This window comes from Vulpes lagopus, chromosome 8 (genome assembly GCF_018345385.1).
Source record: "Vulpes lagopus strain Blue_001 chromosome 8, ASM1834538v1, whole genome shotgun sequence".
In the NCBI taxonomy this organism is placed as follows: Eukaryota; Metazoa; Chordata; class Mammalia; order Carnivora; family Canidae; genus Vulpes; species Vulpes lagopus.
The window spans coordinates 37,426,629-37,454,259 of record NC_054831.1 but is presented as its reverse complement, the minus strand read 5'-3'; the positions used below and the strand labels follow the sequence as shown (position 1 = coordinate 37,454,259).

The following is a 27,631-nucleotide window of genomic DNA, read 5'->3' as shown; positions in this document are numbered from 1 at the left end:
GTGGGACTCCATCTGGGGTCTCCAGGATCACATCCCGGGCTGCAGGTGGTGCTAAACCACTGCACCACCGGGGGCTGCCTTGGTCTACCCAGATTTGTCTGGGAGTCACACTCAGGAGCCTGGCTACCTCAGGCAGATCTCAATTATCTACCCACAGCACAAAGTGACAAGAGGGGTTCAGAAGACCTGGCTCACTTTTTCCACCCTCCACCCTCACACCCATGTGACAGAAAGTTTGCTGGTATCCTTCCTGCTGGTCTTTGGTCCTTCAGGTCTAGGAAGGTCCACCTTGGAGGGCCAGCGTCAGCACAGGTTGAACACTGGCCTGTAAAGGACCCAAGATCCCACCCTGGTCAACTGTCACTGCTTCTAACCCTGGTGTGCAAGATCAGCATGTAGCTCTATACTCAGAGTTTGCTGCAGACATCTGAGTCCATCCTCCTTGGCAACAGGTGGGGGGGATCCCTGTGGTCTGATGTACCAGACATGACCGTGGAGGACAAGTAGAGCATAAAATATTTAAGAAAAATTTAAAAAAAAAATTGTGGGTTTAAGGGAAAGTTTTTTAGTTCCAGGCTAGTTTTGTTCCTGTGTTTTTTCCTATTGGTAGAGGAGGATTGTTTCTCCAGGTGAGCAATGGTCCTCAAAGGTGATGTAACAGAAAAGCCAGCACACTGCAAGGCCTCTATACGGTACTGGCATGCTTGCTGCCCAGCCGGATGGATGGGGGTTGGGGGAGGGCAGGGAAACACCTATATTGGGTGACATCTAATATCCAGGTGCTAGCACAAAGGTTGCTGAATAATTAGTACTTCAATCACTTGTTCATTCTGAGAACACCTGTTTATTTAAGACACCTGGAAACCAGGATGGTCAATCATTTCCTGGGCTTGGTATAGGATGAAATTCATCTGAACCTTACATCCACTCTCCTTATGTTGGTTACCTGACCATCCTGACCCTTTGCACACTTGCCCTCCAGTTACCATCCTAGGACATCAACAGATACGGGTCTGCTTTTCTTCATTTTTTCCACTCCTAACATAAGGTATTCCTACCAAAAGGGAGATCAATAGACATTTGTTTCTCTTCCCTACCCCCCAGGAAATGACCTGTGGACAAGGCAGCAGTCTGTATATGCTGGTGAGTTTTCTCACCAAAGTCACCAGAAAATGTGAATTTTCTAAATGGAGAAAAAACAGTGAGACCACTGTGTATTTCTGAAAGTGGTTAGTACATAACCTGTGCTCAGCTCATAAGGCAGTGACAATTTGCCATTGAGATAAAGCTTAGACAGTTTTTGTAACTTACATTTCTCTGAGCTCTACCTCTTTGCCCATCAGACCCTTCTTCACAATTCCACGGTAGGAAATGGGGGTGCTGTCCAAGTGCTCTGTTTAGATGCTCTTCACCTATTCGCTTTCTGATTCACCTTGTTTGTCCTCACATTTCTATAGCAACAGTTGTAAATCTATCCCAGACTAGATCTTCCTCTCAAATACAGGTGTTTTTTTTTCCCAATTACCTTCTGAAAACGCCTGAACAGTGTCCCGAAGCTCTCTCAACTGCAACGTGATTGTATTAGTTTTTTACTGCTGTATAACAAATCCTTCCTACCCTGGAGGTCGGAAGTCCAGGCCCAGGATAACTGGATTCTCTGTGCAGCATTTCCTAAGACTAAAATCAAGGGACAGGCCAGTCTGGGTTCTCCTCTGGAGCTCAGGATCTCTTCTAAGCTCATATGTCTGTGGCAAACTCAGTTCCTTGAAGTTGTGGGAATGAGGTCCACATCTCCCCACTGGCTGCATGTGGGGACACTCCCAGCTCTGATGGTTACCTATATTCCTTGCTCTGTGGTTCCCCTCCAGCTACAAAGAAGCAACTGCCCATCAAATCCTCATCACATTTTAAATTTCTTCAACTGCCCCATCTCTGACCTTTCGAACCAGATTTAAAATGCTCATGTGATAGGTCAGGCCCACTTAGATAATCTCTCTTTCTTAAAGTTGACTGTGCCGTAAAGGATAACCCAATCATGGAAGTAAAACCATTATATTCTCAGTCCTGGGGATTATGTAGGGAGTATCCATCAGAGGGGCATAGAATCCTAGGATCATCCTGGAATGCTGCCTAGTACTATGGCCACATGCAAACCCATTTCTCCCATTATTCATGAATCCCAAACAACAATCAATCACTAGAGTCTCTGTAGTAATGGACAAAATTCTCCAGCTTCACAGAAACCTCCAACTGGAATTAGAAACAAAAAACTAACAAAATCCAGCTAGATGATGTTTAAAAAGAATACAGAAAAGCCAAAAGTAAAAAGACACAAAAAGATGTACTAGGAGGATGCTAACTAAAAGAAAAGTCATCATAGGCAAGTTAATTCAGATATGAGACTAAGGCAAAAAAGCATGGCTAGTAATAAAGTCCTCTTATGAACAAGTGAGAAAATATAAAATTGAAACCAGGAGATAAGCTGTTTCACACTTGCAACGTTGGTAAGATTAAAATACTTAAAAAATACAGGTCTTGGCCAAGATGTGGATTAGGGAAAACTTTTATAAATTGTTGGCAGTTCACTTAAGAATATAATTTTGCATTATTAGTAAAGTTGAAAATGCACATTCCCCACTACCAAGCAATTCTACTCCCAAGTATTATACCCTAGAAAAATATTTGCACATATGCACAAGTAGACATTTACTATTTTCTCAGCCATGTTGTGTGTAATAATAAAAATCTGGCAACAAGCCAAATACCTACTGACAAGAGAATAATAAAGTAAGTTGTGGTAACATTCACACCATGGAACTTCATGTAGCAGTGAGAATGAACACACTAAGGCCACATGAATTAACATGGATTAAAACTAAACCACCTTGAACAAACTAAATGAGACTGCAGTGCAATTCCATTTCCTCTATATTCAAATACATGTAAGGAAAACAATATGAATCATAGATGGGTAGAAACTACGAAAGAAAGCAAGCAAAAGACCAAAAAAATTGATGAGAATAGTCACCTCTGTGGGATAAAAGGGGTGATGTGATCCTAGGTACAAAGCAGTCTTCAACAGCATTGGTAAGGCCTGGCTTCTTAACCAGGGAGTGACAAATAGTGGCCTTTATTGTGGCTGTTCTATGTGATATGCATTTTTGGTATGTACACACAAAAGCCCAAATAGATAAAAAACGCCAAGCAAAAAATTGGTGCCAAGTGAGTGTTGGTAATAATAAACACTGAAGGAACATGTAAGAAATCCATTCCATCTGGCAGAGGCAGAAAGGGTCTCATGGAACAGAAGAATTGCAGGAACAAAGGTCTAGAAGTATGAACATACTCAGCACAGGCAGGTTATAATAAATATACCAGTCTCATTAGTTAGCCAGTCTCTACTCTGCCTAAAAGAAGACTGGAATGCAAGGCCGAGGTCAACAGCAATGTGTTTGTAATCCCAAAGAAGTACACACAGCACCCTGCAGGAAATAGGGATGCCCCTGAGCATCCTGCTCTGGGAAGCTCTTGGGACCACACAGTATGTCAGTAAGGCTCTGAGAGGGCGATCTTGATTCAGTGCTGGGAAGCCATGCGGACTCCCATGACTATGGCAGAGGAAGGGGAAGGCACATAGAGGCAGACGGAGCACTGTGGGGGTTCAGAGCCCACAGCCCCCATGGGGCCATACCACTCACACTCGCCAGGATGGCTGCAGTGACCATGTCACATAATAACAGGTGTGGGGGAGGACGTGGAGTAAGTGGGACCCTTGCCCACTGCTGGCAGGGGTGTCAAACGGTGTGGCCACTGTGGAAAGCATTCTGATGGGTGCTCAAAGAGGGAAGCATACAGTGATTCCACATCCTAGAGAAGTGACAACATATGCCCACATAAGAGCTTGAACATGGGTGTTTACAGCAGCATTATTTGTCATAGCAAAAAGGTGGAAATAGTTCAAATATCCATCAACCAATGAATGGATAAACAAACAGGGTTGTCTCCATACAATGGAATATGACTTCACCATACACAGTGACAGTGACATGGATAAACCTGGAAAACATTTTAGGTGAGAGAAGCTAGTCACAAAAGATTGTTTCATGATTTCATCTACATGAAACGTCTGGAATAGACAAATCTAGAGACAGAGAGTAGATTCTGGGCTGCTTAGGCTAAAGGCTGGGATTTTAGGTATACAGGATATCTTTTTGAGGGGATGGAAATGTTTGCCAATTGGCTGTGATGGTAGTTGTTCATATCTGTGAATACACAAAAATCCAATGAACAGTACACCTAAAAAGGCAGAATTATTTGGTACAGAAGACACAGCTGAACTTCTGCCCTCCAGCCCTGGGACATGCTGTTCCACACTTGCCTCCATGGGGTCAGGATGAGGATTTAGTAAGAGAATGTACATACACTTCTTAGAGGAGGCTATAGCACATTTACTGAAGACTGAATGAATAGATAGGAAAAGTTAGATCTAAAAGAAAAAAAAAACAAGAATCAAGAACTGCTAACGGAATAAGAAAAAGGAATAACACAAAACACTGAGGACTCATGTGATGGGGGGTGTGCAGGTAAAATGAGACTGTCGTCAGCAACATCTTAAAATTACAACAGCTAAAATCAGTGAGGTAGTAAATGTTCTTGGAATGCTTTCCTGGGAATCATTCATCTGTCCATCCCTGTACCTACATATCCTATCAGTTTTTCCCATTTAAGAGGCAATGTTCACTTCACCCTCAGAGCTGATAGGCCAGTTGCTCTCACTGACTGTCCACATAAATCCAGGCAGGCTGGGGCCCCCTAAAGAAACTCATTCCCTGGGTTTGAGAAGGTCAATCGTGCCAAAAAAACAGTTAATCTGATTTTCCCTCTCCTTCGTGAATGGACTAATTAAAATGTTTTTGGCAATCTCTGAAGGAGAACGAGCAGCTGCCCAACAGGCACAGGGGTGTGATGCTGTGGAACTGCTTTATTTTGCAAGAAATGAAATGGGAAGACATTCAAAATTAAAGCCTAGAGCCAAATCATGAAGCTTTTCCCTGGCACTGAATCGGATTCATGAAATCTAAGTGCTTAGCTGAGGAAGTCCATGTGGAAAAGCATTCACAGAAATTGACCTATGAGCTTCACACACAAGTTCAAATTCAAAAAGGCAGAACAAGGCAAAAGTCTTTTGAAACCCTGCAATACACAGAACATGTCACTGGGTATCCACTGCATGCAGGTATGTTTTATATGAATGATGGCCCATTCTCTTTGAGTCCCTCTGCCATTTTGCACCAACTTTGTCCATCTGCCCATTCATTCATTCTGACCAACGCCAAAAGCCAGTTACAACAGAAGAGTCCCAAATTTCGTTTGTTACTATATAAAATGGTACATATTTGTAAGCCTTTACTCTTAAACAACTTTTAAAAATAGCTTAAAAGCATTTGCTGATGTTTTAATGTTTCATTGTTAATTTTTGGCTTAATAAAAACAAACTGCTCGACTCCATCTTCGTGGTAGCTGCTGCGGTGTCCGCGGTTGTCGCCGACATGCAGCTCTTTGTCCGCGCCCAGGAGCTACACACCCTCGAGGTGATCGGCCAGGAGACAGTCGCCCAGGTCAAGGCAAGGCTCATGTAGCCTCGCTGGAGGGCATCACCCTGGAAGATCAAGTCCTGCTCCTGGCAGGCTCGCCTCTAGAGGATGAGGCTACCCTAGTCAGTGTGGAGTGGAGGCTCTGACCACCCTGGAGGTAGCTGGCCACATGCTTGGAGGTAAAGTCCATGGTTCCCTGGCCCGTGCTGGGAAAGTAAGAGGGCAGACTCCCAAGGTGGCCAAACAGGAGAAAAAGAAGACAGGGCGAGCCAAGCGACAAATGCAGTCAACCGACACTTTGTCAACGTTGTGCCCACCTTTGGCAAGAAGAAGGGCCCAAATGCCAACTCTTAAGTCCGTTGTAATCCTGGCTCTCCCCAATAAAGCCACTTGGTTCAGTAAAAAAAAAAAAAAACCCTAGTTTTCTTTTCCTGATTCATATTCTGTCTCAGGGGGCTGAGCCTATGTATTGGTGTTCTTGGCAGATGTTTCTTAGATGGCTGCTAGACTTTTAGCAACATCTCTCTCTCTCACTGTCTCTCTCTTTTTTAGTACATATTGATTTTCATAGCTCATTGTGCAAAAAAAAAAATCTATATTCCTCCAGACACAACAGATTGTCATAAAGATAACAACAAATAGGCTCTCAGTTTTGTATACCAGCTGGCAACCATAACCACAAAAGTGATAAACAGATAAGAACCAAAAGATTAAGAAAAATATGGCAATAAAAAGGAAACAAAAGTCAAAAAATAGTAAATGAAAGACTTTTATATTTCTAGTCATTTGTATTTTTTCTGCTCCTAGTCTGAGAGATTTAAAATGTTCCTTAAAACATTTTATAATTAGAGAATGGCTCCAACTTAAGGAATTACACAAATGTCAGTTTTAAAATAGTTGCTGTACTTCATTAATATGACAAAAGAGTGATCTCAATCCAACTTTCCTAAGTCATTACCCTGCTCTAAAAAAAGTACACCACTAGACAAATTAAAATCTGATGACCTAACCAGTTCCAACATCGAGGGAGTAAAGTGCCAGGATGAATGTGACATAATTTATGAACAGGCAGCATGCACCACACCCCAGAGTCCTCCTGTCACCTCTCCCACCTAACCCCAGGTATTACTGATAATATCGTCTTTTTTTCATTGGCCTAGACTTTTAAGCACTGTAATAAAAAGCATACATCATGTAGTAAGAGAAAGAAATTAAAATGCCAAAGATAAGCAAGGTTAAGCTCATTTCTTAAATTCAACTTGTGTGCATGAGGCACTCACCACACCATAAGGACCTGTCCATCCAGCACACACTATAAGACTAGAATCGGCAGCCCCGGTGGCTCAGCGGTTTAGCGCCACCTTCAGCTCGGGTAAAATGTAAATTCCTGGAGACCGGGGATCGAGTCCCACTTCGGGCTTCTGGCATGGAGCCTGCTTCTCCTTCTGCCTGTGTCTCTGCCTCTCTCTCTCTCTCTGTGTCTCTCATGAATAAATAAATAAAATATTTAAAAAAAAAGACTAGGATCGATTACACAAAATGTGTTCAGAAGAGGGTTTCTCTCTCAAAAAGGAAGCATATCCACCAATAGATAGTCACTTGTTATATAGAGTCAGTGAGATTATGGGAAATTTAAGTGCTTTGATCAGTTTTCCCTTGGAATTTTCTTTGTTAAATATTTAATTAGAACTATTATATACTTTTTCTTTCAATATTCAGATACTTTTTGAAAAACGCTTGACAAAGTAAAAGCATTTATGACAGTAGTAAAAGGCACTGTTATTTACTAAATTTCACAGTTTTGTGATCAAGGGCAAGTCTACAGTGGTAGTGGTGGTACCTACCTTCAGAGGAATTTTTTGAGCACTACATGGCACAATGCCTGGAAAGAGCTCAACAGAGAGCCCACACTCAGCATTAAGTAGCTATCATCACCATGAAAATACTGAATCCCTGATCCCATTCCTGACAATTCCCTGTTCTTCACTCTTATCTTTCATAATTGATTACAAAGTCCTCTCCATATTATATCTAGACCTTCCTCAAATCTGTTTCTTTTCACCTCCTTAATCTAATATACATGAATGAATGAAAGAGTGGTCATTCTTTCAATCTGTCTGTTTGGCAATGCTGCCAGCAGTTGGATACACACATTTAAAACTCAGAGGGGAAAGTAGCACGCAGGGTGCAACGACACTAAAGACATCTTTCTTTCCATAGTCACCCAACTCATGTGACTTGGCATGTTCAACCAAAGTATAGAGACATATCTGAAACTAAAAGGAAAAAAAACTCGAAAAATTTACATTTTACCAATTCAATAGCCACATCATTTCTGTGTACAACATCCCTGTTTCTTCTTTCACAATTTAGAATCATCTCATTTCCTTTTGTCTTTTTCCTGTTAGATTTGCACCCTTGTCCTCAGTACCAGCACGAGGTTGGGCTACATCTGACCATATTGTTTATTGCCACAGTTCCAGTACCTGTTTAACACAGGATAAAAGCTAAACAAGTATTTGTCCAATTGACCTCCCTTTCTCTACTCTTACCATCTTTTAAGCCACATTGCTGCCATTTTGAGTACACTTCTAAAAATAGAAATCTGGCCCAGACCATTCAGTAGGGAATAGTCTGTTCAACATGTGGTACTAGAACAACTGGATAGCTACATGAGAAAGAAAGAAACTGGACCTTACCTCACACCATATACAAAAATTAACTCAAATGGATCAAAGACTTAAATGTAATAGCTAAACTGTAACTCTTATTAGACAACATAGGTGTAAATATTCATGATCTTGGATCAGGCCATAGCTTCTCAGACATGATCAAAAGCGTAAGGGACAAAAGATAAAGTGGAAAAATGGGGTTTTATCAAATTTATAAACTTTTATTTTGTGAACAATGCCATCAAGAAAGTGAACAGACAACCTACAGAGTGGTAGAAAATATCTGCAAATCATGTATCTCATAAAATACTTGTATCCAAACTATATCAAGAACACTTACAACTCAATAATAAAAAGACAACCCAATTTAAAAATGAGCAAAGGATTTAAGTAGATATTTCTCAAGGAAGACATAAAAATGGTCAGTAAGCACATAAAACGATGTTCAAAATCATTTCACTAATCATTTCGGAAATGCAAAGAAAAACCACAATGAGATACCACTTCACAATTGCTGGGATGGCTATAATAAAAATGATTGATAGGTTTGGGCAAAAATGTGGTGAAATTAAAGCCTCAGACATTGTTAGTGGGAATATAAAATGATACAGTTACTTTAGAAAACAATCTGGCAGTTCCTTTATTTTTAGAAAACAGATTTACCAAATGACCCAGTAATTCCACTCTTAGGTATGTACTCCTAACTACTGGAAATATACATTCATACAAACATCAATGTCCATATAAGCATTATTCATAACAGTCAAAATGTGTCAATAACCCAAATGTCCACCAGCTAATGAATGGATAAACAACATGTGATCTATCCATCCTAAGGAGTAAAATGCCACAGTATGGATGACTCTTGAAAACATTATGCTTAGTGATAGAAACCAGCCACAAAAGACCACATATTATATAATTCCATTTATATGGAACATCCAGAATAGGTAAATATATAGAGACAGAAAGTGGACCAGCAGTTGCCTAAGGCTGAGGGTGGAGGGGAACTGAGATTGACTAACAGGTGATGAAAATTTTGGGGGTGATGAGAATATTCTAAAATGGATTCTGGTGATAGCTGCACAACTCTGAATATTCCAAGAAGGACTGAATTGTACACTTCAAATGTGTGAATTGTACCACATGTGAATTATTTCTCAGTAAAACAGTTATTAAAAAGTACCTATTGGGGCACCTGGTTGGCTTAGTTGGTTAAGCGTCCAATTCCTGATTTCAGCTTAGGTCATGATCTCAGTGTGAGATCAAGCCCCATGTCAGGCTCCACGCTGGGCTCGGAACCTGCTTAAGATTCTCTCTCTCCCTCTCCCTCTGCCTCTTTCCCACTCTCTCTCTCTAAAAAAAATATATGCATCTGATCACATCATTCTTTGGTTAAAATTTTTTAAGGCTGTATACTTAAAAAAGTATACTGTCAAATCCCACTGTGATTGACAGATCCATGTGACTGTGCCCCAGCCTGCTTCTCCAGCGTCATCTTGCCTCACTCTCCTCAACACAGCGCAGGCACCTAGCAGCTGCTTCATAAACTTTAGCTTAATGAACCAATTTTATGGTAGCATTCAGTGGTACCAGCTGTCATTGAAGCTAACTTCACCCTTAGGAAGGGATGTGTACATGAGGAAGGGAAAAATAATAATGTAACTTCAAAGAAGCATTTATTTATGTCCAGTCAATGCTTTTTTTTTCCTATTTCTAGTGCCCAAGTGGAGATCCCGTGAGCATGCTGAACTCAGAACCACATGCTAATTCAGATATAAAAGGCTATGTTAGGGATCCCTGGGTGGTGCAGCGGTTTGGCGCCTGCCTTTGGCCCAGGGCGCGATCCTGGAGACCCGGGATCGAATCCCACATCGGGCTCCCGGTGCATGGAGCCTGCTTCTCCCTCTGCCTGTGTCTCTGGCTCTGTCTCTGCCTGTGTCTCTGGCTCTGTCTCTCCTTCTATCTCTCAAGAACAAATAAATAAATAAATAAATCTTTTAAAAAAAAAAAAAAGGCTATGTTTTCTTCAAGGGCTTTTATATTCTCTTACACTGATGTCTATTTTCTATATGCAGGTAGGTGAACCAGCTAAGCAGGTGCCCTGAATTGGAAAATTAATGGAAGAAGAAAAGAGTTGACTGTGATACCATAAATATTTTCTTTTCATTGTTGCATCATCAGTGTTCTCAGCATTAACTTCAGCAACTGTCACAAAAAGGGAGTCAGCTGCCTCCCAGAAAATAAAGGTTTAGGGAGGCTATCACACCATTCAATCATTTACAAATATTTATTGAGTACTCACTTATGTGCTGGGCATCATTTTAGGCACTGTTGATGGAGCAGGGGGAAAAAGACAAAAAAAAAATCCCTGCTTTAATGGAACTTACATTCTGTTGGGGGGAGAGATAGTATTGATAATTAAAAGTAGAGTAAGTCAGGTAGCGATAAATGCTATCTAGCAAAATAAAGCTAAGGAAAAAGGAAGGGGCACTAATCCAACCAGGAATTCAAGGACACTCTTACTGAAAAGCTAGTATTTGACTAGACACCTCAATCAGGGAGTGTTTGCCATGTGGCATCTGGGGTAAGGGCTTTACAGACAAAGAGAATGATCCCATATTGGTCCTGAGCTGGTGGCCTGTCTAGATTGCAGAGGTAGAGAGACAGTCTAATGTGGCTGGGGCATGGGAAGCGAGGGGGAAGCAATATCCTGTTAAGGCCTTTTAATTTTATTCTCAGAGAGATGAGAAGCCTCTAGAAGAGTTTTTGTTTTGTTTAGCAGAAGCATATAGCTTTTTTCTTTTTAGCCAAACTTTGGACCAATCAAAGCTGATCATTAAGGGTAGCCACAGAACCGACATGGGCCTACAGCATTAGAGAAGCTGGTGTAGTTAAGAATTCTATCTACCAGAGATCAAAAGCTTCTATATGCTGAAATACTAAAGACTAAGTAGTAAATTCAGAATTATACAATCCACATAGTTTTTATGGTTGGCCCTTCCTTCTCGAGGCCACGAGTACCAGAGAGACAGAGGCTATGCTGATATTGGTCCCCACAGGATAATTATCTCCCCGGGACAAACCAGGAGCCCATAGAAGTATCTGGGAGGAAACATTTTTGTAACACATACCTTTAATTCATTTAGCATATATGCAGATCTCATTTTGATTTTCATTTCAAGAAGCAGTGTGACCTACATTTGAAATAATCCTTAGGAGACTTTTCCATTTGCTGGAAGAGCAGCAGAGAATGTACTAAGGTCTAAACAGGAAAATTAACAAATCGCTAACAGCAACTGGGTTCAAGTTGGGCTTTTCTAGAATTGGGACTGAGAATCTCTGTTCAGGGAAATGAGGACCTTTTAAAAAATTTTTTATAGAACATCCAAATAAAAGCTGTAGCACTCATTATAACACTGGTTAACTTAAGGATTTTCAGAAGCAGGCTAATACACGTGTTCTAAATCACTCTCCTTCCATACAGAAAGACCTGCTTAAACAGTATGATGCATGAAAACCAGCAAACATTTCTAAGCCAATAAAACTTGCCTCTTCCTCCTATCTGAAACAACAGACTTAGTGAGAATGATGAAATTTGTTACATGCCATTGTAAAAAAAAAAAATGCCTTTCAAGTTGGAAAAAGAAGCAATGTCTGCTTTTTAAAACTTACATCAAAACTGAGATATGGAATGAACAAAGTTGGGAACTTAATGAAAGAGAAACAGACATAATTTTGGGAAAAGGGGATTTTGTACAATGGTCACCATCTATATTTTTTAGGGATTAAGTTGCTAAACTTATTTTAAAACAAAATCAATCAGGCTAATCCTAGGATAGTTTTAAGGGAAAATGGGTGTAGTAAACTAAATATAATATTAAAGATTTTAGCCCCATAAAGATATTCCTTACTTTTGCTTTTATCCTGTAAAAGGACTTAACCTTTATTGGAATGGCACAATTTTAAATACAAAGCGTTCCCAGGCTTATTCTGCAAGGAAATATTCTTAAGGCTATCATCTGCTCATGCAATTCTTCCCACCTGTCACTCACTGCCCCCTTTCCAATTCTTCCAGATTCACAAACTCAGAATTCATTAAGGTAATTCCAGCTGATTAAAAAGAAGTGAGGATTTTATTAATTAGCTTAGGCAATGTAGAAACAAACCCAAGCTTGTGTATTAGTCAGCACAGGCAGGCATAACAAAGCACCATAGACTGGGAGGCTTATATAACAGAAATTTATTTTTTCAGCTTTGGAGGCTGGGGGTCCAAGGATCAAAACCAATTTGGTTTCTGGTTTCTCCTTGGCTTTCAGATGGCTGCCTTCTTAACTGTGTATTCACATGGCAGGGAGCTCTCCTGTGTCTCTTAGTATAAGGACACTGATCCTATAGGATCCGGACCCCATCACTAAGACCGGATTTTACCTTAATTACCTCCTAAAGGCTCTATTTCTGAATACAGTCACATTAGGGATTAAGACTGCATAGAAATATGGGGGGAACACAATTAAGTCCATAACACTTTTTTTAAAGATTTTATTTATTTATTCATGAGAAACACACAGAGAAAGGCAGAGACATAGGCAGAGGGAGAAGCAGGCTCCCTGCAGGGAGCACAATGTGGGACTTAATCCCAGGACCCCGGGATCACGACCTGAGCCAAAGGTAGAGATGCTCAACCACTGAGCCACCCAGGTGCCTCAAGTTCACAGCACTTAGTATCAGATTTACTTTCACTGTATTTTTTTGTCTTGGGCAAGCACTAGGGGAGTCACTTAGATCCTTTTTAGTATCATCTAGACCCTTTGAGCCCTCAGAGCTTTGGCAAACAAACATGATTGGCCTTGCTATGGCAGCATATGGATTCTACCCTGAGTGGGCTTCTTATTCAAGCAAGTCTGACCTCACCTGAAGTCCTGCCTCTCAGCCACCTTGACAGAGGGTCTGAGTTATGTGAAAACCTTCTCTTTCCTCAACTTTTTTTCCTGTTCTGAATGTGTCCCTAGAAAGAGGGATTTCCTACAAAGCTATTGCTTGGGCTCTGGAGTCCTAGAGGCCACAGCACTAACCAGTGAAGATCATCTTAACACTTCGAAGGTGAAGACCTACACAGTCTGTGCAAACTAAGAGGGGTTCAAGAATCTTTTTCTAATGGGAGAACTGCTCACACAGCCCTGGCTCAGAACCTAAAGTCAAACATCAAAATAAGTTGATAGAGGAGAGCATGTATTTTGAGTGACTGCATATAGGTGCTATTTCACATCACAAGAAAATTAACATGGGAAAGGAAGTGCCTCCTCAAAATCAACTTCAAAACATTCAGATTTCCTTTGCCTGTAAAAAAAAAAAGGGTAACAAATATGTTCTATGAATGAAGATGATCACTTCGTCTAGTGCCCCCAAAAGACACGTCATCCAGGCTCCTAGATTGCTCCAATTGTGACAGTTATATTCCTTCTAAAGGCTTGCCCTTCTCAAATCCAGCCTGGTTCATCCAGCCTGGTTCAGAGGCAAGTGTGGGCCTCTCCCCATGTTTGAAAACTTCCATCACCATCTGCAAGAGGCAGAAAGCTCACCTGCATTTGGAAAACTTTCCCTGATTGGACAAATTCCAATAATAAATACTAGAACTTACAGCTTTATAGTACTTAATTTTCAATCAGTTATTGTCTTCTACCTGTGTGGTTTTATGTATTTTCTAAAGGCATATTACTTTCTTCCACAAGAACCACAGGCTAAGGGAGACCACATCTCTGACTTTTTCTCATTTTTCTTCCATAGCAGCACAGACTATAGGGACTGATCCAAAATGGTCTTTCTATAAATGCTAGCTAAAAGCAAATAGCCAAGAAGGCATTTTCTATAGCTTCATACAGATCAAAGAGCCTGTCACTGGAGGAATCTGGACTTGGCGGTCACCCACCTGTACTAGATCTGAACCCTTGGCAGCTGCTAGAGATTATACAGCACCTAGAAAGGCTGGAAATAAATTAATTCCTCCTCTAGTATCCCCTCTGACATGGCCTATCTTACAGTGGGTCTTAACGTCTCCCCCATCCTACCAGCTCCAACTACATTCACTCACTCACTAGGAGTTATTGATTCTAACTCCTTAATGGCTGCTAAGTTGGATCACAGTCCACTCCAGAAAATCTGGAAATTCAGTCCAACAGTTGGATGAATACCTACTCTGTGTCAGAGACTCAGGCTACCACCACCCTATTTGATGTCTCCACTGTTGCAAAGTTGAAGAACTGAAAGGCCCTCATGCCTCACATACACAATCTATGCTGACCTTCATATTGTTGTCTTCCCTAAATACGTGTGAGCTCTGCTCATCTGGATAAAACACTGCAGCTCCTCCCCATTATCTTTAGAGTTGTTTTCCACCATCAACTCTGGAGTTAGGTTACCAGGGTTCACACCTCGGACCTACTCATTACAGCTAAGGGACTCAGGGTAATGTCCTTAGCCTTCTGTGTCTGTGCTCACCAAACCATAAGGAAAGGATCCTAAGTTTCCTCTCTGTGGGACTACTTTAAGGATTCTCCAAAGTAATAGATATTAAATGCTTCTAGACAGTCTGGACACAAAGACAACTTGAGTGTTACTGCCAATATCATCAGTATTTCCCACCAGAAAGCCAGCCCTTGTGCTAATGATACCCCTCGTCTTCCTAGATTTGACTTTTACGGCACCTCACACTATGATCTGTGCTACCATTTGTCTTTGATGGGTTGGCTGGCCTTCCTATTACTCTGAATCCTCTTGGCAGGAAAAGTTTGTGCCATTTGCATTCACTCATCCACCTTTATCAGTAGACACATCCTCGGCCAGGCCACAGCACAGAGCCTGGGCAGGCTAATGAGCTGACCTGGGGTGGTGCCGTTACGTGGTCCATCACACAGATATCAGCTTATTCCCAAATAATAACAGGATCAAATACAGCAAAAGAGATCTAAAAATAGGCCTGTAAGATGTGGGGAAAGTCCTGTTTTTCTCCACACTTTATCTAAACACACTCAACACTTAATATAAAGAAATCTTTGACTTGAGACAGTCTTGAGTATAAATGTAGAAATGCAAGATCCCCAACAATTGAATCATACCCGAGACTCTTTGCAGTGGTTTTCAAACAAAGGAAATACAAGCAGAACCCCAGCAAACTTCTACCTTATTTCTTTCACTTCTATGATTATAAATATTTTCAGACTTGATGAGATGTTGGTATTAGCACTAAAGCATCCATCATTTATTACTCTTTATGTAGCTATGTTTATACTTACGTGTGTTAACATACAATTACAGCTACACAACAATATAAATTCAGATCCCAAGTGTTGTTCAAGTAAATGAACATCACTCAGCGCTTATTTTTCATTTTTAAAAGGCTTCACTACCTTCTATGATATTCTTATATTTGTTTCCAGATTTGATCATTCAAAATTCATAGTTTGATGTGAGTACAGAGTTTGAAAAACCACTGAACATGTCTCTATATCCATATACTCAAATAATCTACAAGTAAGCATCAATCCCTGTGAGGAAAAAAATTCAATGTGTATTTGTCATGATTTCACAAAGAGAAAACACGAAGTCAAGGTTCAGTTATCTGTGAACTGGCAAAATACTGTGATAACATGGGACTGCTAATTTCTCAAGCTCCAGTATTTTCAAACAACACCTACCCACTAAAACAAATAAAAGTAAGGAAAAAAATGCACAAATGATTGACAGATGGTTTTAACTTGGCACTTGTATATTTGAGAAAGGATTATCTTCAAACTGGTATATTTACTCTGGTCTTTAATGGCTGGTATGTCCAAGTGGTGAAAGGACACTGCTATGAATACTTGCTTAGCAGGAGAAAAATGCTGGCTCTGTTTTTCTCAAATGACCCAAGTGTCAAGATTTTGATGGAATAGTGGGAGAGAGGTTGGCTGTCCTTTTGTCCATCCATCTGTCTGCCTACCTCTTTTGCATTTGCTGACCTATCAGGAACTAAGCCACGAAAGCCAGCATGGCCCTGGAACTCCAACAGAGCTCAGCTACCTGATTAACACGAAACAACAGAAACCAAATCTTTCAGCAGATGCTCTTGGTCTCTGCTGACCCAGCAAAGCTGTGTGGATGACAATGAAATAAAGCTCAAGAATCACCAACCATAAAACTCAAACCAAGTCCAGCTTCCAAAATTTGGCAACTTAAGTTAGCTCCATCAATGTGACATACTTCCTGTTGACAATTTACCTGTTGCCCAAAATGGGGCTAAATGTATTATTTAAAAACTCTGACAAACCAAAGATGGAAACATTCCTTTCTTGTCATTTGTTTCTTCTTGAAAGTTAAATAAGTAAGAGACTGAATCAGAGACACTTCAAGCAGATGGGCCTTCCTACCATTGTGATGGCACGGTGGACCTGGAAGATATTATGCTAAGTGACATAAGTCAGTCATGGAAGGACAAATACTGCATGATTCCATTTACATGAAGCATCTAAAATATAAAATAGTCAAAGGTATACAAGTAATGAGTCAAAGGTATACAAGTAGACAAATGGTCCTCAGGGGGTAGGGGAGAGGGATCTGGGGAGTTGCTACTCAATGGGTAGAAAGGTACAGTTACACAAGAGCAAGTTCCAGAGATCTGCTGTACAACATAGGGCCGGTGGCTGACACTAAGGTGTTGTGCACCTAAAAAGTTAGGAGGGTAGGGGGCAGTCTGGGTGGCTCAACGGTTTAGCGCCACCTTTGGTCCAGAGCCTGATCCAGGATGGAGTCCCACATCAGGCTCCCTGCATGGAGCCTGCTTCTCCTTCTGCCTGTCTTCTCTCTCTCTCTCTCTCTCTCTCTCTCTCTTTCTCTCTCTCTCCAATCTCTGTGTGTGTGTGTGTCTCATGAATAAATAAATAAAATCTTAAAAAAAAAAAGTTAGGAGGGTAGATCTCATGCATCTTACTGCATCCGAAAACAAGCAGAACAAAACCAAACAAAAAAAGGCAAACACTACCCAAACCAAAGGGACACAAGGGAACTTTTGGAGGTGATGGCTATGGTCATTACTTGGACCCATCACCTGGACTGTGGTGATGGTAACAAGAGTGTGTGTGTGTGTGTGTGTGTGTGTGTGTATTCAAACTCAAATTGTATATGTTGATTATGTGCAATATTTTTGTATACCAATTATACCTCAGTAAAGCTAGAAAAACAAACAAACAAAGCCAGAGAAGGCTTCAGTCTATGTGTAGTTGCTAACTATAATCCTGCTGCTTCCTGTTCACACTAGAGGACAGCAGGGCTTCTAGAGCTTCCTCATGGTTCTCAAAGTCATAGGAGGAATACTAGCTGTCAAAATCAGGAAAGGGAAAGCATCCATAATTCAGCAAGTACTAAATGAGGGAAAGTGTCAGATGTATAGACAGGAAACTGGAAAACATAATTTTCTTTGGGACCAATTAACATAAGAGCTACTTTGCATACTCTCCATCGGAAAGGTGTCAATGTTGTCAGAAGAAGTGGATTTTTTCCTAATGAAAGTTAACACGGCACTTGTACTAATGAAACACATTCTGAACTACTTCACAGGAAAAAGAAAAAAGGCACCTTAAATACAAATACTATCACAAGGCAAGACATGGTGATATAAATATTCATGACATATTCCACATGTTTAGTTAGGCTCTATTCTTGACTTTTTTTTTCACGGTTTGTTTTTTTAGTAGAAAAGATGCCAAATATTATGAGCTTCTACTTCAGAATTTTGGACCTCGGTTTGACCTAACATCACCTTGTTTCATTTGGCAGGCACTGATGTCAAAAATGACACGCACTGATGAGTTAATCATTCATGAAAAGAGGAAGAGGAAGAAACACAGGAAAAAACTTGAAAAGTGATGTGTCTACGAGCTCTTCTGGCATCTCCTGTGGCTTCCAATGTGTTGAGAGCATCTGAGTGGATAGATGGGAGATCACACAGATCTTATTACCATAATCCTTAGACTACTGCCTTAGAAGCAGAGAGGGTCTTGCTACTTCCGAAGTCCATTTTGTATCTGGGTGTCTGTACCGACCACCCACTAGTGTGAGGATGGCCAACCAAAGGGAACTTCTAGCACAGAAATCACTTCTCAGAACTCTTAGGAAGGATAGCTCTCCTATAGAAGAAAAGTGGTATGATAATACCAGTTTTATAACCAAAAAAAAAAAAAAGTTTCCTAAGAAATGTGCTCCCAGTTATAGAGCATATCATCATTTATCAAATCATATTACTAAATGCCCCCTGGTAGAGATTTCTGTCATGTTAACATGCCACAAACAAGTGCTAGCTTTTAATGTGGATTACTTAACAGAGGATTTTCTTAAAGAAGAGCTTTCTGTATTCTCAATCTTATTAAAATGTGTGCCTGCATTTTATAACATGTATGGTATCTCCCCACCAAAGTATTTGGCTAGCTCAGGATGCAAGTAACAAAGTTGACGGGTTAATTTATTTTTCTATTTCTCACCTGAAGGAGTTTTATATAAATTGTGATAATATGTAACTTTCTAAAGGCTGGAGAAAGATCAAAACTATCAGAAATTCTTAATAGTCAAGCATTGATATTATAGAGTGATTGGTATAAATTATTTCCTGCAAGAGTTATTTAAGATGAAAATAGTCCTCCATTTGTAAACATAAGTAATCATCAAAATTGGCTTTGATTCCAAAAAGTTTAATAAAATGTTTCTTTCTAAGCTAGAAAGAATTACTTAGGGATTCCTTGTTCTACTTTGTATTAATACTGCAAAGTCTCCAAATATGCCAGTCTATACAATGATTTAGTAAGCTATTTCTACATAGCACGGAATTTGCATCAATATAATTTTCATTCTGAATAAATAATGGCCAAACCTGTGGATGGAAGAACATTTTTTAAACTGTGGGCTCTTGGATATTGTTTTTATTCAACATGATGCTAAGGAGCTGTTACATCTGAGCACACTCACCTTTAGCAGTGCAATATTAGGGCCAGTTAGTATCAAATGAAATCACTGCAATCATTCAAATAATAGCATTCATTTTAGAGCTAAACGGGTAAAAAAAAAACAACCCTTAGAATTCGTCTAAGAACGAATTCTACCTTAATTGCATGTAATCAACAAATGGGCAAACATGCTAAGCTGTAATCCAAACAATCCAAGGATAGGCTTACAACCTCGACAAGTTAATAATGTTCTCTGGAATAAAGTGTCAAAGGAGGAAGCTGACTTATAACTAAAACATGTATGATGCTGAGAAATCATATCATGAAAGAAACTAAAGAAAAGTTTTATTTTTGCAAGGATATGCCTGGACCCCTTACCAATGTGGAGGCCAACCAAAACACAATCGGTGGTACAATTCTAATTAGTGTGTCTGAACTCTGTTTTGATATCATTCTTGTGTGTGGTTCACAGGCTGAAAGATACCACACACAAAATGCACAATGTTCTACGATTTCTTATTATCCATCAAGCCTCATTAATGTAAAAAGCTAAGCTGGAGTGAAGAACAAATTGGAAGAGCCATTTCTTTTCTACCCTACGTAGTTTGAAGGTAAGACTGATGTGCAGGTTTTTGGACACAGAAGAAGTGAGTCACAGGCTTAAGAGAGTCCAGAAAATGAGTGTAAGATTGAGCCAGCTATGGAAATGATATACCATCAGTGTATAAAAATGCTGTGTTGGTTTCTTTTCGGATTCTACTCCTATACATATCCTGTCACAAGGTAATCTCTTAACTGCTCCTCTTTCTTAGTGAGGATAATAAACCCCAGCCTTTGCTGACTAAATGGAGGAGAACACATTTCTCCCAGCAGGGAGTGAGCTACTGACCACAGCTCTCTCACTCCAAATCAAACAACTTCACTTTCTCAGGTGAAGGATCAAACCCTTCTGCCAATTTCTCTGTGGCTTGTTCTTGAATCCATTATTATTTTACGGAAATCATCAAATGTCTTTGCAAAGAATAAGTTATAAAAATCATATTGCAGGGATATTTATACTAGTAAAAAATTACTTGTTAACCTGAATATCCAACAACGAGGAAGAGATTAATGATTGTGTTTTCATATAACAGAATAGTAGCAAGCTTTTTAAAAACATTTTATACTGCTATTTGACACATAAATTAAACCTTTATAACCTATTTTAAAAGATTTATTTATTTGAGAGACAGAGAGAGGAAAGCATGAGCATGAAGGGGAGGAGTAGAGGAAGAGAGAATTCTCAAGCAGACTCCCTGTTGAGCATGGAGCCTGTTGTGAGGCTCGATCCCACAACCCTAGACTCTAAGATCATGACCTGAGCCAAAATCAAGAGTCAAATGCTTAACTGACTGAGCTATCCAGGCTCCCCTATAACCTTTTTAAAGGTTTATAACCTTTTTCATTTCATATATTGTGAATAATCCAACCTATTTCCAAAAAAAAGTATTTTAACTGAAAGAGATCTAGATTAAAATATAAATTGCTAACAGTGATGGACTCTGGTTGATGGGATTTGTGATTTTTTTTTCTTTCTTCTTATCTGAATTTTCTAGTTTTTTCTATAATAGAAATTACTCTTAAAGTTAGAAAAATAAACCCCAAAAGTTTTTAGAAACATTCATTGTGCCCACTCTTTTTTCTTCTCTTGACTATTTCTATGGTATCACAGTAGGTTCATACGTTTATCTATGAATCTACCCTGAAAGACAGAAGTTTAAATACATCCAAGAAAATAAATGATGTCTTCTGAAACCCTTCATTTGCACATCCAGTGGAAATCCCTGCTGTGGTGTTTTCCTCCTACTCCATCTCCTGCCCAGAGACATACAGCCATAAATCATGTCTGTTAATATGGCGGCACTGGGGACAATGAGCATCACCTGTGTTTGCAGGGAACTGTGACGGAGCCGTGAACCAACTTCCTCAAAAGGGGAACCCTGATGATGCTTTCATGACTCTTTTCCTGACAATACACATTGACTTTTAAGATTTCTGAACGTTCTCAAGAGGTCAAAGACTGCCTCCCAACCCCACCATCCTAAGTCTGTGCCTATAAAATTTATTTCCATTTTAATAAAACTAAAGAACTTCAAAGAAAAAAGAAAAATGAGAAAACATGAAAGACGGTATTTCCAAGGACACAGGGAAGATGGAACAGAGAACCCCTTCTTGAACACATAAAAAATGGTTTACATATTTTCTACATGACTTCTTGTAGAAAGACAGATCCTATAAGACTTTTTTTTAATAATAAATTTATTTTTTATTGGTATTCAATTTGCCAACATACAGAATAACACCCAGTGCTCATCCCGTCAAGTGCCCCCCTCAGCGCCCGACATCCATTCACCCCCACCCCCCGCCCTCCTCCCCTTCCACCACCCCTAGTTCATTTCCCAGAGTTAGGAGTCTTTATGTTCTGTCTCCCTTTCTGATACTATAAGACTTTATGCTAAAACACGTTCAAACAAATTCTACAGTTTGAAAAATACGTGAAAAGCAAAAACTTCATATAAAACTCAAGTACCAACAGTAATAAACACATATTTATATAAATTAGCTGCCGCAGCCAGCTACAAAATATAAGAACACAGGCCCTCATACTACTCATACCTAGGATAAATTGACAATGCCTCCATTACTACTCAGTGAAGCCATGGGTGAGACAATGTAATTTTTCTGAGGCCTCTATTTATTCATTTATAAAAAACAAAAACAAATTTTTACCAAGGATCAACAAATTAAGAGAGTATAATTTCTGACTCAATATTATAATTTGCTTATATGATTTAGTCTCTGATAGGTTCCTTAAATACAAAATCAAGCTACCAAAAGGCTCTGGCAGCTGAGAGGTGCATGGTACCATCACCTGAGACAGTAAACTAGTAAACTAGTAGAAAAGATCAGAAAGAATGGGGAGATGCACAGATGAGGGCATTGTGACTAATTCAGTTTATACATTTTGAATTTAAGATGTAAAAAGAACGTCAGTGTGAAAAAGTCTCAGATATAGGTGAAGCTCAAGACAGGGGTCATGCTAGACATGCCGATGGACTAGGGAAGCCATCTATTCACAACCCTGAATATCAATACCCATTAGAATCAGCCAGGAGTATTGTATAATCCCTAGCGTTCTGATTTAATTGTCCTGGGTACAATGTTCATAGCAGCAATGTTCACAATAGCCAAACTGTGGAAGGAGCCACAATGTCCTTCGACAGATGAATGGATAAAGATGTGAGATATATCTATATCTATATCTATATCTATATCTATATCTATATCTATATCTATATATCTCACATATATATATCTCCATTGTATATATATATTCCATTGTGTGTGTGTGTATATATATATATATACACACACACACATACATATATATATATATATATACACAATGGAATATTACTCAGTCATCAGAAAAGATGAATACCTACCATTTACATCAATGTGGATGGAACTAGAGGATTTATGTTGAGTGAAATAACTCAATCGGAGAAAGACAATTTATCATATGGTTTCATTCATATATGGAATATAAGAAATAGTGCAGAGGACCATAGGGGAAAGGAGGAAAACTGCATGCAGAAAAATTAGAGAGGAAGACAAACCAAGAGAGACTTCTGACTCTGAGAAACAAATATAGGGTTGCAGAAGGGGAGATGGGTGGGGGGATGGGTAACTGGGTGATGGGCATAAAGGAGGGCACGTGACGAGATGAGCACTGGGTGTTATACTATATATTGGCAAACTGAATTTAAATAAAATGTAAAAAAATAAATTTAATTAAAAAAATAATTGTCCTGGGGTAGGGCCTGGGAATCAGTGTCTTTTTTATTTCTTTCTACCCAGATTTCATTCAACATTCTGTTTTGTTCATTCAACAAATATTTCGTTTACATGGATGAATTCTTTTATTCATTTTTTAAGATAAAGTTCACATAATATAAAACTAGCCATTTTAAAGTGTTTATCAGCTCAATGGCATCTAGTATATTCACAATGTTGTACAATCATCACCTTTATCTACTTTTCTTTAAAGATTTTATTTATTCATGAAAGACGCAGAGAGAGAGAGAGAGAGGCAGAGACACAGACAGAGGGAGAAGCAGGCTACACGCAGGGAGCCTGACGCGGGACTCGGTCCTGGGACACCAGGATCACTCCCTGAGCCGAAGGCAGGCACTAAACTGCTGAGCCACCCGGGGATCCCCTACTTTATCTACTTCTAAAACATTTCCATCATCCCAGAAGGAAACCCTGTGCCCATTAAACAGTCATTCCCCATTCCTCATCCCTTAGGCCCTGGAAACCACTAATCTGCTTTCTGTCTGGGTGGATTTACTTATTGTGAAATATTTTATGAATGGAATATGTGATCACACATAATCTGTGATCTTTTCTGACAGCTTCTTTCACTATGTATGTGTTTGAGGTCCATCCATATTGTAGCATGTGTACCTGTGCTTTTTCCTCTTTATGTACAAATAACATTCCACTGTATGAATATACTACACTTTGTTTATCCATTCATCTACTAGTGGACACTTGGGTTGTTTCTGCTCTTAGACTATTGTGAATAGCACTGTTATGAATATGAAACACAAATATTTGTTTGATTACCCAATTTTAATTCTGTGGGTTGTATACCTAAGCAGTAGGATTGCTGTGTCATATGATAATCCCACATTTAAATTTTTGAGGAAAAAATTGTTTAAGTTCTCTAGATGATTCAGTGTAAATCTGGTGTTGAGAATCATTAATGTTGAAGATGAATGAAGCCATGAAAATAAATGGAATGCACCAAGGAGAAGATATGGGTGGGAATATGAAAAGGCCAAAGGCAAAAAACCTTGGAAATACATTTCAAAAGCTGCTGAGAAGATCCCATAAGGAAGATACATAGGAGGAAAAAGAGGTGCCATGGAAATAAATGAGAATCCAGTGGGGGGAGCCATTGACATCAGCTGCTAAGGAGGAATCAAGAATATGATTGTTGCATATGGCAAGATGGAGGTCACTAGAGTCTGGGGATCTGCTAGCTTTACTGAGGCCCTGCTTTCAAGGAGTTGAGGCCTATATGAGATGCAAAGTAGAAGAGAGGTGAGAACTGTAATATACTCTTATTCACTATCCCATGACACTCAGGAACATACAGTACAGATATCAAGCTTACCACAAAAATGTTATTAGACCAACCGGTTTATACCTCAACAAATCATGTGGCAATGTCCCTGACAGCTACAAAAGTAAACCACACTAAAGTATTGACCAGTACCTGTTTTGCTGAACATATTATGACCTTTCTAGGATTTTAACTACATGGAAAATATTTGGGTATAATAATATATAATTAGCTAAATTGTCTGAGTCTAATGTCAGCAAAATATTTAACAAATTCTTACATTATTTCCTCTATTTTCTGCCTAAAATAGTTTTAGCTTAAAAGTATTTATCAGTTTTTATAAAACATTCACCAGTCTCTGAATCAATATTGATGGCAGACAGTGCTTCATGATTTCACTGATTTATTTCCCAAAAGAAATTATTTTCTTCTATTATTAAAGAAAAGGGTAACCTTAACAACGACTGAGTTTTAAAGATGAAAAGTGAGAATTAAGGTCAACCTTATGTTTGAAGTCATATTAAATTTAACTTAGGTTTAAATTCTCAATGAATAGTAAGCAACATCTGAAGTACACGAGTGCTTTTATTAAAAAAAAAAAAAAAAAGTATGTGTTGATTTTTTTTTTTTTAAATCTTGAGTGTGAGACCAGCCAAGAAATGTCTCCTGGAGCGGTAAAGTAGTACACTATCCTAGATTCCTTTTTTCAATTAGCGCTTCTATTTTGTAGACAGTAACAGTATTTAATTTGAAATTTCCTCTTTCTGTGCCAATTCCAGTTTGAACTCCTTCCTGTGAAGTCTTTGAGTGTACAGCTTTATGTGACACACAAAGCCCTCTGAAAGCAGCCAAAGAAAGAAGGGGGAAAAAGATGTTTTTCTTTAGTATCAAGCACCTGGCAAGCAAAGAGCGTGTTCCTGTAAAGCCTTGAAGGCATTCCTGCTCTCCCCTGAGAATCCAAACGGCCTCGTTTTGATTTCCCTTTGAAAAACCATGAAGTTGGAGCACGTTTGCTTTGATTTACAGTTTACCAGACTTTTCCATGTTGTTTCTTGTTGCTTATTTCTGCTTACCAAGTCAGGGTGACGGCCTCTTGACCAACTGGCAGTTGGCAGGAAGAGGGACTCCCTCACCCATGACTTCTGGCTCTGAGTGAGACAACCTCTTGTGCTGAGGACCTCACAGAAATCAGGTACCTACTCAGCAGCTTCACAACACAGACACAAAGAGGAAATTAGGAGAAAAGTGCATTTCACTACAGTTCCTCCCCTTCTTGCCATTTGCATGTCCCTGAGCTAACCTGTCCAAATGGAACACAGCAAAGAAAGCACAGTATCAGCTACTTAAAAAAGGGAGCCATTAGACAGGACAACAAAGCAGAGTAAAAGAATAAACAGATAAACTGGACTTCATCAAAATTAGGATCTTTTGTGCGGCCAATAATACTTTCTTTTTTTTTTTTCCCCCCAATAATACTTTCAAGAAGATGAAAAGACAGCCAACAGAACAGGAGAAAATATTTGTAAACCATGTTTCTGATGAGATACTTGTATCCAGCATATATAAAGAACTCTTAAAACTCAATAATAAAAGACAAGCAATCCAATTTAAAAATGAACTTGAATAGACATTTCTCCAAAGAAGATATACAAATGGCCAATAAGCACATGAAAAGACATTCAACATCATTAACTATTAGGGAAATGCAATCAAAACTATGAGATACCACTTTACACCCACTAGGCTAAACAATGAAAAGACAGATAATAACAAGTAGATGGATGTGGACAAGCTAGAACACTCACAAACTGCTGGTGGGAATATGAAAGGGTGTGGCTACTTTGGAAACCAGTCTGGTGGTTCTTCAAAACATTAAACATAGACTTACTAGCTGACCCAGCATTTTTCTCCTCAGTATATACCCAAGAGAATTGAAAACAGATGGCCATACAAAAACTTGTACATGAATCCTCATAGTGGCATTACTCATAATGGTCAAAAATTATAAACAATCCAAATGCTAATCAATATGGATGAATAACAGTGGTATATCCATACAATGGAATATTATTTACTTGTGAAAAGGAATGAAGTACTGATATATTCTACAACATGGATGAACCTTGAAAACATACTAAGTGAAAGAAATAATAAAAAGACCACATCTTATATAACTGCATTCATAAGAAATGCCCCAAATAGGCAAATTTCTACAGACAAGAAAGCAAATTTGTGGTTGTTTAGTACTGAGGGACACTGTGGGAGGGTAGAGGAGGATGGGGATTGATTAATAATAGATAAGAGGGTTTCTTTTGGGGGTGATTAAAATATTCTAAAATTGGTTGTGGTGATGGTTACAAAACTCTAAATATACTAAAAACCATTGAACTACACATTCTACATGGGTTAATTGTAGGATATGTAAATTATATCTCAATAAAGTTGTTTTAAAAAGAGAGAGAGAGAATGAGAGAAAACCAGGAAACATGGTCTTTCATTTCTAGTTGCTCTGGTCATTCCTCACTATCCCAGGTCCCATTTAGTTGTACTAAGTTTCCTGATTTAGAAGAAACACAAAGTTCTTATTCATTGTTTCAAACACATTTGAATTTGTTCCTCACCCTGAGGTCCTTGAACAACCTACAACCAAGCACAACAGCTACACTCCTTATACTCCTTTTGACCATGAGGGCACCACCAGCCACTATTCCAGCTCTCGTTGGCCTTTGATGAGGCCAAATTATGCAAAGGGATCAAGAGAGCAGCATAAAATGATAGAGAACTATCATCATGTGAACAGTTTCAGGGTTCTGAGTAGGGAGGTGTATTGATGGAAAAATGGCAACAAATTGTTTGCTCTAAAATAAGAACAACTGGGAGTGGGAAGCAAGGTTAGAGAGACAAGGAGAGACTTTCCTGTTAGCTCTCCCCCAGACTTATTGGTCATCCCAAACAAGCAGTGTCATGAGAGGTCTGGGTAGAGTAGCATGGCAGATGATGTTCCAAGGGACTTTTAGTAAAGCAGAAAGAGCAAGACCATCTTGTCAATGTAATAACCATTATTCTGAATAGACCATGATTGAATCCGAAAGAGGAGTTCTAAAAGGATTAATGCCCAAGTGAGGAATTTAAAAGCATCCTGATAACTGACTTCTGACAAAATATCCAAGAAAACAAGGTACGAAAAAATGTATAAGTATAACATAAAAGAGCAAGCACAAA

The 27,631-nt window shown here is 39.2% G+C and overlaps 1 protein-coding gene and 1 pseudogene across 1 annotated transcript in view; one reads left to right on the top strand and one right to left on the bottom strand.

The window, feature by feature from the left end:
- LOC121496476 (phospholipid-transporting ATPase IB-like) overlaps positions 1 to 27,631 on the bottom strand; it is a 593,036-nt gene that overhangs the window by 279,669 nt on the left and 285,736 nt on the right. The gene's annotated exons all lie outside the window — the stretch shown is intronic.
- On the top strand, positions 5,550 to 6,009 carry LOC121496477 (annotated as a pseudogene).